A 16,675-nucleotide genomic window follows, 5' to 3' on the forward strand; every position below is an offset into this window, starting at 1 on the left:
AGCAGAAAAATGCTAAGAAACAGGATCAAGCTTTGACCTGTTTCTTCTATAAGAAGGTGGGATACATGAAGAAGGATTGTACCAAATATGTCACTTGGCGTGTAAAGTAAGGTATGATTCTTACTTTTATTTGTTCTGAGACTAGTTTAAGTTATGCACCTGTTGATAGTCGGTAGGTAGATTCTACTGCTACTACTCATGTAAGTGTTACTATGCAGAGTTGCCTATGGAGTCGACCACAAAGTGTTGCTGAAAGATACATCTATATGGCAGACGGCAATATAGCTGCGGTTGAAGCTATAGGAACCTTTAGATTATATTCCACAAGTGAAATTTTCTTGTATTTGTTTGAGACATTTTATATACGGTCGTTTAGGTGGAATTTAGTTTCTATTTTTTGTTTAGACAAATTAGGTTAGTTTTGTTTGTTCAGAAATAATAAAGTCAGTCTCTTTTATAATTCGAATAATAGTTGCTTTAGTCGTTTGATGGATAATCCATATAGGCTTGATTTAAATTCCTATAATAATAAAATACTGCAAACAGGTACAAAATGAAAACTAAATGAGAATTCAGCATCATTATGGCACAAACGCCTAGGTCATATCTCTAAACAGAGAATTCAGAGGCTCATGTCGGATGGGATTCTTGGACCCCTAAATTTGGCAGACTTTGAAGTCTACATTGAGTGCATAAAGAGGAAAGGACAAACAAAAAGAAATTAGGTACTGAGAGAGCTAAAAATGTCTTAAAACTGATACATACCGATATATGTATCCCATTTTCTACTGTCTCTTGGAATGGACAACAGTATTTTATTACGTTCATAGATGATTACTCTCGTTATGGGTATTTATATTTAATTCATGAAAAGTCCCAAGTCTTGGATGTTTTCAAGTCTCTCAAAGCTGAAGTTGAACTTCAACTTGGGAAGAAAATTAAAGCTATCAAATCTGATTGTGGTGGTGAATATTATGGAAGATATGACGGTTCAGGTGAACAACGTCCTGAACCTTTTGCGCTTTTCCTAGAAGAGTGCGGTATTGTTCTGCAACACACCATGCCAGGCAAACCTAGCATGAATGGTATTGTAGAGCAAAGAAACTGAACTCTTAAGGATATGGTGAGAAGTATGATTAGTCATTTTTCCTTACCTGAATCACTTTGGGGAGAAGCCTTAAAGACCGCACTGTGCATTCTTAATAGGGTGCCAAGCAAAGTAGTTAACAAAATCCCTTATGAAATTTGGACTGGGAAAAGGCCCAGTATAAAACATTTACACATTTGGGGATGTCCAATTGAGGCGTGACCTTATAGGCCGCATGAAAGAAAATTAGACTCAAGAATAATTAGTTGCTACTTTGTTGGTTACACTGAGCGTTCACGAAGGTATAAGTTTTACAATCCTGCATCAAGTTCTATTTTTGAAACAGAAAATGCGAAATTTCTTGGGGATGTTGAGTTTGAGGGGGGATGGGAGAAAATATTAGGAAGGTTGCTTTTGATGAGGATTTTGTAACTGATAATGATCATGTCTTTATACCTATTATTGTTCAAGATGCAGTTATAGTACAAGAGCACAATGAGAATCCTACTGTAGATTCAGCTATAGTCTAAGAGAACAATGAGAATATTATTGTTGCTCAAGATACTGCTACAGTACATGAGAATAATGAAAATCCTCTTCAATTCCAACCCATACAACAAGCTCAACAACCTCAAGAAGTGCCATTAAGGAGATTCAACAGAGAAAGAAAAAGTGCAATTTCGGATGAATATGTAGTCTATCTCCAAGAACATGAGGATGGCATTGGTTTGACAGAAAATGACCCAATCAATTTTCTTCAAGTCATGTAAAGTTCTAACTCTAAAAAGTGGATTGATGCCATAAAAGAAAGGATGAAGTCTATAAAAGACAATGACGTTTTGGACCTCGTAGAATTACCTGATGGTGTGAAACCAATTGGTTGTAAATGGATATTTAAAACCAAAAGGGATTCTAAGGGTAATGTTGAGAGATATAAAGCTCGTCTAGTCGCTAAAGGGTTTACTCAAAAGGAAGACATAGACTATAAAGAGACTTTCTCTCTGATATCATCGAAAGACTCTTCTAGAACCATAATGGCACTAGTAGCTCATTTTGACTTGGAGCTATACCAGATGGATGTAATGAAAGTGTTTCTCAATGGTGACATTGATAAAACGATGTATATAGTACAACTAGAAAATTTTGTATCAGGCGATTCAAAATCTATGGTTTGTAAGTTAAAGAAATCCATCTATGGTCTCAAACAAGCTTATCACAAGTTTCATCAAATCATTACCTCATATGGTTTTGAGGTAAATATCATAGATGAACGTGTATATTGCAAGTTCAGTGTGAGTAAATACATATTTTTTGGGCTTATATGTTGATGACATTTTACTTGCCAGTAACGATATAGGTTTGTTGCATGAAACTAAGAAATTTCTATTGAACAAATTTGAAATGAAAGATCTTAGTGATACCTCTTTTATATTAGGAATCGAGATACTAAGAGATCGCTCTCAAGGTATTCTTGGATTATCACAAAAGAACTGTATTGAAAAGATTTTAAGTAGATATGGCATGGAAAGTTGTAGACCAATGGACACACCCGTAGCTAAAGGAGACAAGTTCAGTCTCAAGTAATTTTCCAAAAATGATCTTGAGAGGACAGCAATGCATGATAACCTTATGCATCAGCACTAGGAAGCTTAATGTATGCTCAAGTCTGCACACGTCCCGATATATCATTCATAGTGGGAGTGTTGAGTAGATACTTGAGCAATTCGAGCACGGATCATTGGATAGCTGTGACAGGAGGAAAATTGCCGATTAAGAATTTATAATGAAAATAGCGTTGTGAGTACAGTTCTTAACCGACGAAAATTCTGCTTATCAATTTAAAAAGAGTTGTCACAATTTAAGAATAAAATACTGGGAGTAGAATTTCCAAGTCGTCTCCCAATGAATTGACAAAAGAGTGCAATTTATTGGTCAGAAATTTTTTGAGAAATTTTAGAATTGGAGAACGAAAAAATAAAATGGTTATTAATTAAAGCAATAGAAATTAATAAGAGATTTTATATATTTGAAATAGAAAGCCTTGATTAGGAGAAAATTAATCGGAATTTCTATCCTTGTTGAAATTTCTCAAGTATAATAGTAAGAGGTTGTTATTCTACTTAGTTATCCTTTACTTAATAAAGGAAAGTCAAGTAACTAACCAACTTTGATTCACAAGTCCTAATCCTCTCCTAGGGAAGGATTAGAGTAAGTGACTAGAGAGTCAGCCAACAACTTTCAATTACAAATTAACACTTGAGTATTCCAACTCAAGGATCTCCTGTTAATCAACTCCCAAGTCAAGTTGGGAGTCTACTCCATTGACATGAATGCCATTTTCATAAACATGTAAAGGGGATGAATGGAAAACATGGTAATAAAAAAAAGTAATAAAAGAAAATTAATTAAAGGTAAAAATAACTATTTACATTAATAAATTCTAAAAATCGAAGATATTCATATGTAACTCTGAACAAAGTGAATGGAAAGTAAAAGAGTAAGGAAATAAGAAAGAAAACTGTAATGGCAAAGACATCAAACGGAGGTAGTAACTCTTCTCAATATCCAAATCAAAAACATAAAACTAGAAATCTATGAATGTGAAGAACCCGAGAGGAAGTAGTAGTTTTCTCTCCCTAAGATTCAAAACTAAAAACTAAAAATGTGTAAAAGTGAATGTGTCTTGAGTCTCTGCTTGTCCTCTGGCTCTATTATGTGTTTCTGAGCCAAAAACTGGGTCTAAAACCAGCCCAAAATCACCCCCAGCGTCTTCTACAATTTCTGCATGTGGCGCACGTCACACGTACGCGTCGATGGTCTTCTGCGCGTGTCATGCGTACGCGTCAGTCAGGCGTACGCGTTGATGTGCGACTTCACTGGTCACGCGTACGTGTCAGTTATGCATACGCATCGTTGTGAAAAACTCCAAGTCACGCGCACGCGTGAGCCGTGCGTGCGCGTCGATCCTCGCTGGTCATCTCCTTTGTTTCTTGTGTTCCTTCCATTTTTGCCAGCTTCCTCTCCATCCTTTCATCCATTCCTGCCCTATACAGCCTAAAAACACTTAACGCACGGATCGGCATCAAATGGTATAAAAGAGAATTAAAAATACACAATTTAAAGGTTTAGGGAGCAAGTTTTCGATCATAGAATAAAATTGGAAAGAATTTGTAAAACCATGCAATTTTTATGAATAAGTGTGCAAAGAATTGATAAGAACCACTCAATTTAGCACAAGATAAACCATAAAATAGTGGTTTATCAAGCTGTTAAACATGTAATGTGTTATCTGAAGAGAACAAAGAATTATATACTTACTTATCGGAGATAAGAAAATTTGGAGATCATTGGGTACTCTGATTCTGATTTTGCGGGATGCCAAGATAGTAGGCGCTCTACTTCAGGTTGTGTCTTCATATTGGCTGGAGGAGCTATTGCATAGAAGTCTAACAAACAGAAACTTGTAGCTTCTTCAACAATGGAGGCTGAGTATGTTGATTGCTTTGAGGTATCCAAATATGGCATATGGTTGCGAAACTTCGTCACTAAGTTTCGTATAGTAGATAACATTGAAAGGTCATTGAAAATATTTTGTGACAATAAGTCAGCAGTACTATACTCCAACAACAATAAGAGCTCGACGAAATCGAAGCATATTGACATCAAGTGTTTGGTTGTCAAGCAGAAAGTTCAAGAAAAACAAATTTCCATAGAACATATAAGAACAGAGTATATGCGTTCCAGCAGACCCATTAACCAAGGGATTAATCCTTAAAGTCTTTCATGAGCACATTGCTCGAATGGGTGTCAATACATGTGTTGCCTTGGTTTAGTGGGAGTTTATTTTATGTTATATGTCTTATGACAGATATTGAATTAACTTTCTGCAGAATTAAGTTGATGGTTTATTTTATGTTATGTGAAATGTTCATTTTACAATATTTGTTTTATGTTTGATCTCAATAAAGTTTTAAAGTTTCACCAACTGGAAATAGACATACATGAGATCACTTGGTATGTAATTTCCATATTACTCATCCAAATTTGATCTATGTCGTTAAGTATATTAGGATGATGATTATCGTGGTTCAGTCACGACATTAATGTGATAAAAGCTGCGGTAATTCAATATCTAATATATGAGACGGACCAGATTGTTAATGTAATATGGGAAATAGCATTCAGATGCACGCATAAAGTTTATAAGATGTAATTATCTCAAGAAAAAACATATGTATAGCTCAAGTGAAAATTTGTTAGGAAATTGTTTAATTTTCTAATTTGTTTGTGAGCACTACATATATTAATTATAATCACAAATTATGCTCTTTCAAATTAAATGCCTTATATAACGGTGATCTCATTTATTGTTATAAATGCTAAATTGAATAAGTCATAATTACTTTTGATTTGGAATTAAATGAGAATAAAATCAGATATTATCTTTATGGGATTTAGATACTAATTTTATTTGGGTTTTAGGGTTTAATGGGTGTCATACTCAAATATAAATAGTGATTTCAGGGTTCGGTCCCCAATATACCAAAGCCACCTTAGCAACTCTTTTCTCATAAGAGGAGTTGCAATTCAACTGCCCTATTAGAAATACAGAAAATTTCGATTAAAAAAAATTGAGACAACTCTTCCATTAATTTTTAATTTCTATGAATAAAGGTATATTTCTGCACTATGATATATAATTTTTGGTGATTCAATATGGATGATTTGGATTATAAAACAATTTATTCCAACAGTAACAAATAGTATTTTTTTTAAAAAATTAAAAGAGTATAAATATATGAATAATTAAATGTGTAATAAATTTTTAGTTTTAATATGAGTTGGACTAAAACAAAAATAATAAGCTAATCTATTTATAAATTAAGGTGATTCAAGAAAAATAAAACTATAATCGATGATTTTAGTTCTATAAAACATCCTCAAACAAGTTTAAAATATTAAAAAGGTACACAATTTATGAGATTTATTTAGGTAAAGTCACAAATTTTTTTTAAAATTTTCATCACACCTCAAAATGACCTAAGAAATTTCAATGAATCCAATTTGAATTATCAAAATTTGATTCATCACTTCACTCACGTTAGCCCTTAGATTCATTATTATTTTTTGGTAACTAAACATAACACAAAGAAAAAAGACATAAGAAAAAGAGTAGTACTCCTCTCTAATAATAATGTCTAAATTATTAGGAGGCAGTAACCACTCTAGATACACCTGCTTGTTTAAAACAGCAGTCTTAGCCATTAAATCAGCCACTTTGTTTGCTGTTCGCTGGATGAGCACTAAAGTAGCTGTCCAATTGCGCTGGGGCATCTCTTTGATTTTGTCAAGCAGACCAGAGTCATTCCTAATCATGCTGGTTGTGCCTCGTGAAACAAGAAGAAACGCATCAAGATTATCAGTTTCACATATGACCTCTTTGCACTCACAATCCCAAGCCATAACAAGCCCTCTCCAAATAGCATGAAGCTCACAACAGAGAACACTAGAAAGAGGTATACTGGCAGAACAACCTTTTATCTAAATTCCCATGCTGTCTCTAATAATACATCCAAAGCCAGCTAATTGCTCATTTTCAAAAACGCTTGCATCGCAGTTTACTTTACAGATATTCATTGGAGGTGGTTCCCAGTTATATTTCAAAGAAGAAGGAATAATATGTTTTTGGTTGATAACAACATTAGAGAAATCTCGAGCAGCATGTTTAACTAAGTGAACAATTTTCTCCTTATTCCATGGATCATCTTGGTGGAAGATGTCATTGTTCCTATCCCTCCAAATCCACCAAAAGGCCGCTGCAAAGAGAAACTCATTTTTGTTGAGGTTAGAACGAATCCAAGACACAAATTCCAAACTAGAATCCTCAGCGGTCATTCCCAAATTTAAGCTAATCCAAATCTGACGAGCTTTTTGGCAAGTCCTAAAGCAGTGGTTAATATCCTCTAGAGCAAGATAACATCTCTGACAAAAATCAGAAGTAGAAATACCTCTTTGAAACCGGTAACTAGCTGTGGGAACTCCGTTGTTGAGGCAAAGCCAGAGCAGACACTTTATCTTCTCCGGTATTCTCAAGCGCCAAAGCCAAAGCCAATTTTCATTATCATTCCAGCCAAATTTCTTCTCCAATAGTCATTCATACCCGCTTTTAGTCGAGTAGGTGAGAGTATTTGAGTTTGTCCAAAACTAACCTGTTTTATCTCCTGCCTGCTTGATAGGATCAAAAAGCATCAAATCAAGCTTAACTTCTTCCGGAATCATTGTGCAAAGAATATCCCACCGCCAATGCCCATAGTGCCAGACATCTTCTAACTTCAAGTGAGGATCAGAAATGTGCACAAAAGGAACCAAAGGAGCTAGCGTTCCACATGGTCGCCAAGCATGATACCAAAAGGATTGAGACATCCTGCCTGTACACCAATCAAAACCATCACGAAGCTTTTCTATTGTCTTATAAATTGCTCGCCAAGTGCTTGAAACATTATTAGAAAATTTGGGTGAAAAGCAAGAACTCCCAGATAAATATTTTGCCAACATAATTCTTACCCAAAGCTTATCTTTATTATGCAATAATTGCCAAACAAGCTTTCCGAGTAAAGCAAAATTTACACATTGAGTATCTCTGATTCCCAATCCTCCATATTTTTTTGGAGTGACAATTTCGCTCCACTTGACCAAATTTAAGCAACGCTCCCCCACCTTTCCCTTCCACAAGAATTGTCTAAGCACAGAATCAATCTTTTGACAAATCGAAGTAGGAAAAAGAGTCACTTGCATCTGATAAATAGGAAGAGAAGAAGCAACAGATTTAATTAAGCAAAGCTTGCCTGCTCTGTTAAGGAGCCAACCTTTCCAACTAGCCAGCCTATTATTGATCTTCTCTAAAGAGTCCGAAAAAATAGATCTAGCAGCTCGAGGATGATTAAGGTTCATCTCCAAGTATTTGCCTAGGTCACTAGTAAAAGGAATATGAGAAACATCAGACAACATTTCCTTCCTTCTATTAGAGATATTTCTAGAACAAATAGCTTTAGATTTTTCAATGTTAACCTTCATACCTGAAGCTTTACAGAACAACTCCAAGGTGTGCACAACATTCTGAACTTGACTTTTCTTCGCTTTACAAAAAAGGAGGAGGTCATCTGCAAACATCAAGTGAAAAACTCTAGGTCCCCCTCTAGAAACAGCCACACCATCCCAAATACCCTCGTCAACTTGTTTGGAAATGAAGCACGCCAATCTCTCCATGCACAAAACAAATAAATACAGAGAAATTGGATCTCCTTGCCTGAGCCCTCTGCGAGGTTGGAAGCTGTCCATTCTATTCTCATTCCAAAGGATGGAAAGATTTGAGGCCTGAACACAATTCATTACAAGCCGAATAATTAGAGAAGGAAAGCCAAAAGATTGAAGAGTGTGCTCAAGAAAATTCCAATCAACTCTATCATAAGCCTTTTCTAAATCAATCTTAAAAGCCATAGCTCCTTTTCTAGACTTTGTCCGCTTAAGAAAGTGAAGAACTTCTTGGGCGACAATAATATTATCAGGTGCTCCTCTACCATGAATAAACCCTCCCTGAGTTGGGCTAACAATCTCATCCAAAAATGGTCGTAATCTATTAACCAACACTTTAGTCACTAGCTTATAAATTACATTACAAAGGCTTATTGGCCAAAAATCCTTCAATCTAGTTGGAGGGTCGCACTTAGGGATAAGAACAATCAAAGTTTCCAACAAAGAATGGCTTAACGTCTCCCCTAAGAATGCTTTCTGAACAGTACGTCATACCTCATGACCCACCACATCCCAATATTCCTTGAAGAAAAAAACTTAAAAACCATCCGGCCTAGGAGCTTTGAACGAGCTCATATTATCCAGAGCTTCTTTAACCTCCAACATTGTTACTAGTTTAGACAAATTATCACAAGCATCCTGGCTAAGAGATGGCATAGGAATTTCTCCCATGCAATTAACCTCAACAGGCTGAGTAGAACAAAAAATATTTTTGAAGAAATGAACAACCTCCCTTTGAAAAACTTCCGGATCATCAGACCAAGACCCATCACTGACTAGCAACCCATGAACCTTGTTAGATTTTCTTCTAAGGATGGTTTGCATATGGAAAAAGCTAGTATTTCTATCACCATACCGAACCCATTGATCTCTTGACTTCTAGTACCAAAGCAATTCTTCCTGGGCCAAAACTATATTATACTCAGTTCTCAATTCTTCTTCTTTGTGCTTCAGAATCGGATCATCGTCAGCTTCCATTTTCCGTTGAATACGATTCAAATAACCCTCCAATTCCCTCTTTTTAATAAAAATATTGCCGAAGACCGTAGAGTTAAATTTCAACGAAGCTTCTTGGACCCCCAGCAACTTCCTATGAATGCCAAAGCCTGTACTATCTCAAGATTTCTGAACAATTGCCTTGTAATCAGGATGCGTTGCCCATGCCGCTTGGAATCTAAAAGGCCGGTTTTCTTTCTTGATAGGAACTCCTTGACATCGGATAAGTAGGGGACAATGATCAGAGTGGGAACGACTAAAAACTTCAACAAAAGCTTCTGGAAAAAGAAGGCGTCATTCTGTAGTACAGCAAGCTCTATCCAATCTTTTTGCAATTTCTTTGTTTTCTTGAATTTTACGGAACCAAGTAAACCGTCTTCCAGAGGTTGTTAGATCAAAAAGACCACAAGAATCTAGAGTACTTGCAAAGATACTACTGCGATTTGAATAGAAATTACCCCCCTTCACCTCATGAACACTCAAAATATCATTAAAATCCCCAACCACCACCCATGGGTCCTGAATGCACAAACCAATATCAAGCAGATGACTCCATAATTCTACTCTATTAGTGGCTTGAGGGCTGCCATAAACCGCACTGCAGATCCATCTTCGCCCACCACCATCAATTTCCAAAGTTACACATTAATTCATAGCCCAAAGAATTTTACAAGAAAATTTCAAATTAGCAGAGAGGAACCAAATTCCTCCCTTGTGTCCTACAACATCTACAATCCCTATAGGATAATAGCCTAATCTCTCCCAAAATTCTTTCATAGTTTCAAACCCAATATGAGTTTCCACCAAAATAAAAAAAAATTGGTTGAAATTTTCGTACCAACTCCTTAAGTGCACCCGAGACATCTTATTTGACGCCCCCCTAATATTCCAACTAATAATATTTAAATGGTCACAATCCATAAAAAATAAATTAAATAATTGGAATGTTTAATTATTCTACCTCACGTTGATAGACCCCTGTCTCCAAGTGTCTCCTTGTGGACTTGCACCGCAGAACCATCATTCTTCTGTTGAGGTTGGGTCTCCAAGTTTGTTGTTGCACTAACTTTATCAAGCTCTTTTTGTACTCGAGAATCCATTGACAATGCTTCAGTAGGTGAGTTTTGAAGTGAAATAGGACGCTGCCTTTTGTGTCCTGCTTTAAAAAAGGGAGTATTCTGATCCTTGAAAGTCACCTGAGTTGTTCTCAAAGAGCCAAGCGTGGATGGAGGATCTTTCTTTTTCTTAGGCCCCACCTTTGCATTTGATAAGGACTTCACCTTTGCATTTGATGAGGATCCAGCATGCATGTTATTAGACCCAAAAGAAAATTTCTTACTCACCAAATTGGAACATATTGCTACATTGGCTTTTTTTGGCACCACATTGTGGCCTTCACCCACTTTTTCCTTGCCTTTTCTACTAACTGTAACCCATTCACCCTCTTTTGCACGAGTATCCCTTTCCATACGTGAGTCTTGCAAATTATCATGCACAAGATCTGCTGCACCATGCTTCTCCATAATTGGAATTGATTTGGCATTAATTCCAAATTCAAAAGTTAAATTTTGATTTTTTACTGGGATTTGACTACCTTCCACCGTTTTCTCGTTGTTATCTACAGGAAAAAGTGATGGCAAATTTTTCTCCTTCATCGTGCTTTCCTTTCCAATGCCATTGTTGTTCTCTTTCGCACATTCTCTTGTGACATGCCCAAAGCAGCTACATTTTTTACAAATTAAATTCAAGTGCTCATATTCTATGTCATACACATACATATAACCATCAACTTGAATTTTTTTATAACTGAAAGTCCCAAATTAATAAAATGATGTCATTTATTTCATTAATTTGTATCTATGACAAAAACAGTGTCATTTGGATTAGTCCATTGTGACAATTTACTGTGTTTGGTATGTGGTTAATGGAGATAAATCTAATGACTAGCATTATTAGTCACACATCAAAATTTGAGGATACAAATTAATTGAAATGTTAGAATCATTTTGAGACTACACAAATTTAAGAGTCATTGCAATTAGATATTTTTAAATATTTTTTAAATATTATTTTTTATTCCGATTTTAAAAAAAATAAAAAATAATTAATTTTTTATTTTTTAAACAACTAATATATAAAAGTGAATATCTAAATTAATTAAATAATAATAAATTTTTAAAAAGACTGATTAAATATTAAATTTTAAAGGATAAATAGCATTTTTTTATTCAATGCTCCAAAATAGAAATAAAAGTATAGAAAAATTTTTAAATGTACTTGAAACATCAGTATTCTAATAATCTTAACCGTTAATTTTAATTAATATATATTTTATATATTTTTTATAATTGAGATCAACGATTAAAATTATTAAAATATCAGTGTACTTGATACATTTAAAATTCTTCTAAAATATATACACAAATATATTCATAAAAAATTTTGCATCAAACGTTTTCATTCTTAAAAAAATTTTATTACATTAAAATCTTTAAACTTTTAAAAAATAAAATATATAAATTTTTATTTTAGTCAAACTTCTTATTATTTTTATTTGAATAAATATATTCTCAAAAATATAATATATATCCTATTTTTTTAAAATTTAAGAACCTCAAAGTAATCTTTTTTTTTTAATAAAAACGTTCAATACAAAATTTCTTAAAAACATATTTAACCCTATAAATAATAAGCTCCCAACGCCTCCACAGAGCTATAGAACTGAGGAATATTAGGAAATGCTTCGTCACAACCGACTCTTGACTCTTGGTGTATAGTATAATCTTTATTTCTTGACTCTTGGTTTTCCATACTGGCAAAGTTAGAAACATAATCCTTTCTACGTAGCTATTATTATTATTATTATTATTATTATTATTATTATTATTATTATTATTATTATTATTATTATTATTATTGTCGTCATCGCAAAATATTATTATTATTATTATCATCATCGTCGCCGTCGCCGTCGCCGCCGCCGCTGCCAAATATAATCTTATTATAAATATTTTTTATAGAAAAAGTTTAGGGGCCAACAATTTTTTCAAATTCTAGCCAACATGTAATCAGCAAAGAAAAGTGAGTTATTGGATGAAATCTCACACCAATCTCACACCATTAAAATCATCATTGATGGCTATTTGATGGCTACAAATCACAAAAGTTGTCGCCCCCTAACACTCCTCTTTTTTATATTAAACATAATATCTTTTAAATTGATAATGACATCATCAATTTAAAAATGACCCTATTTAATCTCTTATTATTGCTGCTTGTCAATATATATGTAACAATGAAATTGCATTTCGCATTCCACATTTTCACCTAGAGCCTCCTCTTCATTTTCATTTGTTTCAATTTGCTCTATAGTAGTGATGGCCAACTCAAAGGCCTTTTTTTTCTCTGCTTTTCTTTTTTCATTTTTCTTATCTATTCGTGTCTTTGCTCGTGAACTTTTCAATGGTAAGTCTTTGCTTCTTTCACTCTAATGATATAATTCCAATCTTTCATTTTTGTCAAGGACATTATCATATCACAAGATGAATTAGTTACATTGTTAATGATTCTCATTAAGTCCAAATTAATGGTTTATTTTTATTAAATAATTTGATTATAAATAGAATCTATACTTATTTTAGAATTATAATATATTCAATAAATGATTGAAAAAGTTTTGGTCTTTATAAAACTAGCTAGTGAATTAGTGATTTAGGTTTTGATCCATCATGCAAGTTTTTTTTTTATATAGTTTTGGTCTAAAATTATCAAAATAAATAAATAAATGAGAAATTGATCCCTATTATTGTACACATACATATAATAATGTATCTAATCATTTTAGACCTTAATAACTATAGCTTCTTGTCATTTTGGACTTTAGAGTGAACTTTACAATTTCATTCTTTTTAATTTATGTTTAACCTAAAATCTTAAATATTATTGTACCAATCATGACCATTAATTTATCCATTAGAAAAGAAAATTCAAGCATACAATGTGGAGGATAATGAGTTAAAAGGGTCAAGAAGAAGCAGCAGCTGGCCGGTTGACTATAATCTTAATCTCAATGATATTCGAATGAAATTTCAAAAGGATTATAATTATCCTACCAACTATGATTCAGGTGGTGATATTCCTATTCTTCCAATGTTGGGTAGAGTTATTCCATTTCCTAAAAAACCTAAACAACCACCACAACAACAAGAACCAAATCAAAATCAAAATTCAAATCCGAAGGCTACTCCACCGTATTATAAAGAAGAACCACGGTGGATAGATCCCACTGATCCTCCTTACAGGGATAAGGGATCGTATCCATCCAAATATAGAGATTCAAAGTATACATTATTCTTTCATTTAGTGCAACAAAAACTACTTGAAACTAAAAGCAGCCATTACTACTATACTCCTTTGTTTGGCTACCATCAAAATGATTTGCAATGGAATCATCATGTGTCACCTAAAATTCGAAAGGATCACTACTTTACTAATTTTCTTGGCTACCAACCCTCAGGTTTTGAAGAAATGGGTAAGGCACACTACTTTCTAAACCTTGATGTAATTTATCTTTTAATAAGTGACAATAAAGTCCTCAATATATTTGGCTATCGTGGGAGTTAACAAACTCGAAAATTATAATGTTATTTTTCATTTTTACCAATCATTTCACCAGTCAAAAAAGTTAATAGTTATATATATATGTATTAGAATAGTAATGGGTAAACCTCACTATTTTTTAATTTTTAAATGAGTAAAATTTAAAAATATATGTTATACTTTAACAATATCAAAAAATAAAAAGTTTAAAATTTTTTATTTATGTATTAAAAATAATTAATAAAATAAATTAAGCTCCCAATTATTTTTTTTATATGTTTAACAGAAATGTAATATTTATATCAAAATCAGATATCAATATATTTATTTATAAATATATGTATTATTTAACTCATTTTTAATATATATTTTATATTAATAACTAATTTTAATATATATTTAGCATAATTGAATATTTAATAATATGATAAATTTGGACATACAAATGTTTTTCTTTCTAACTATACAAATGAAAATATATGTCTAGAAATTAGAACCATAAAAGTTATTATATTCACTATACAAATTGGAGAGAATTATATATTCACTATACAAATTTTGTTGGCTTCTATACCAACCCTAATCAGGCTTTAAAGAATTGGTAAGACATATTCTACTCTACTTCTCTCCAAATTCTTATATACCCTTTTAATGATTATATATCTCTAGCTTTAACACACAAATTGATGATCCTCACTGTAAATCTGTTATAACTATATATATATATGATTACAAATGAAAGTGCAGAACCGGAACTATACCGATGATGAAAATGTACCATGGCATCACAAAATGATGATCATTGATCATCCTTTCAGATATCAATTGGAGGTATATCCATTCGTTTCCAACCGAAATTTCTTCCTTGATGAATGGTGTTAGAACAAGTTTTGGAGACAGTGACAAGAAGACAATAAATAAACATTAGTTTATTAACTATATATATAGCTCTGTTACTTTGGCAGATACGTGCTATAATAATATACTATATGGTGTATCATACAACTTATTATATTACACGTGTGGTAAATAATACAAAGCCTATTTTAATGTGTGCTTATGCTAAGTTTTTCTTGTTTGTCCAATTTGATACGTAACGCAAGTTTCTATAAGTTTCATTTGTGTTTGAAATAATGAAATTATAAAATGTATAAAGGCTATAAATCTTGGCTTTTTTATATAAATAAGCAATGGAGAAACATTAATTCCAGGAATACACCTGGCTGGATTTATTCACTAAAATACGCATGCCCAACTCACTGCCACCGGCCACGAAATGGATTTACACTCCAATTCGCAGCAGGCGACCACGAAATGGGGCAGAGCAGCAGCAGCTTTTTCAATTCGTGGCTGGCACAGAGGAGGTGCACCATGTCAAGGCCGGCGCCCACGAGATGGGCCATGTCAAGGCCGGTGCCCACGAAATGGGTGGATGCGTGCCTGGCGCCCACGAGTTGGGTGTTCTGAACGGCAGCAGCATGCATTGGCTGTGTCTGGTAGCAGGGGACAGTGGGAAATGGAGCCGAGAGTTGTATAAAAGGGGGGTTGGGGAGAGCTTTCATTTTCAAGTGGGGTAGGAAAAAATAAATGGTTAGCATGGTAAATGTAACCTGAGAGGAGGTGAGCTTCTGGTAGTGAGTTTTTCAATTTAAAAAATAAGTTAATATGAGTGGGGGTGGGATGAACGTGGAGGAAAATTTGAACCGGCTGGACGAACATCATATAGCGGCACACTTACTTCATAAGGTTTGTTTACACAGTTAATCAATTTGCTATTGTAATGGATTGTTAGTAAATTTTTTTTTTCGATATTAACCTTTTATTAAAGAGTATTTGTAACTGTTGTGTTTCTTGGTTTCCTATGTTGTAGCCCACACGTGTTCTTACTCCGCATGGCACGCTCGTAGATGTATTCATGTTAGAGGCTGGGGATCCAACCATGGAAATGAGGTGGGAGAGGCTAGACCCTTATTTGAGACGCACCGGATTTTATCATGCCTCTTTGATCAAGCGTTTCGAGTACGACAATCCACTTATCAGTGCCTTTGTGGAACGGTGGCGTCCTGAGACGCACACTTTTTATCTCCCTTGGGGTGAGTGTACTATAACTCTGGAGGATGTAGCCATGCAGCTAGGGCTACCTATAGACGGACAGCCTGTTAGCGGTACGTTGAGGTCATGGAGTAAGTTTCATCAGAGAGACCTTCATACTTTCGGATTTCCCAAAATCTACAGGACCTTGTCTTCGCAACCCGTACCATCCAACGACATCGGTCCCCGAACTGCTTACATCGACATACATACCTGCTTTGGTCTGACTCTACAACCTTATATTCTGCACTCCTGCGTATGTTGTAGTTTTTTACCGCTAGCATCGCTGATTCCCGGTTAAGAAATTTCAGCCCAACCTCAAGCTCCATCTCGCCTGACACAGGATACGTGCTCGGTCTGTCCTCTACGTTAGTCGAATGCATCGCACCCAAATTTAAGGATAGGTAGTGTGACGGCATGGAGGAAGAACCACCACCACCTACAGGTTCGACCCGTGTTGGAGGCACATCATCGCCATGTAGAGGCTGCGTCTCTGGAACGACATCTGCTTCATCACCGCTGAAATCTTCAATCTCATCCTCGTCAGACGTATCTACAATAGCAGCCTCTGGAACCCTATCGACCCCCACG

The 16,675-nt window shown here is 34.4% G+C and overlaps 1 long non-coding RNA gene across 1 annotated transcript; it reads left to right on the plus strand.

The window, feature by feature from the left end:
* Positions 1-12,689: 12,689 nt before the first annotated feature.
* Positions 12,690-15,059, plus strand: LOC112784042 (uncharacterized). The gene is made up of 3 exons (XR_011879050.1): positions 12,690-12,859; positions 13,371-13,925; positions 14,741-15,059. It is a non-coding gene; the product is annotated as an uncharacterized lncRNA (long non-coding RNA).
* The last annotated feature ends 1,616 nt before the right edge of the window (positions 15,060-16,675 follow it).

The sequence above is a fragment of the Arachis hypogaea genome, chromosome 20 (assembly GCF_003086295.3).
Source record: "Arachis hypogaea cultivar Tifrunner chromosome 20, arahy.Tifrunner.gnm2.J5K5, whole genome shotgun sequence".
Taxonomy (NCBI): domain Eukaryota; kingdom Viridiplantae; phylum Streptophyta; class Magnoliopsida; order Fabales; family Fabaceae; genus Arachis; species Arachis hypogaea.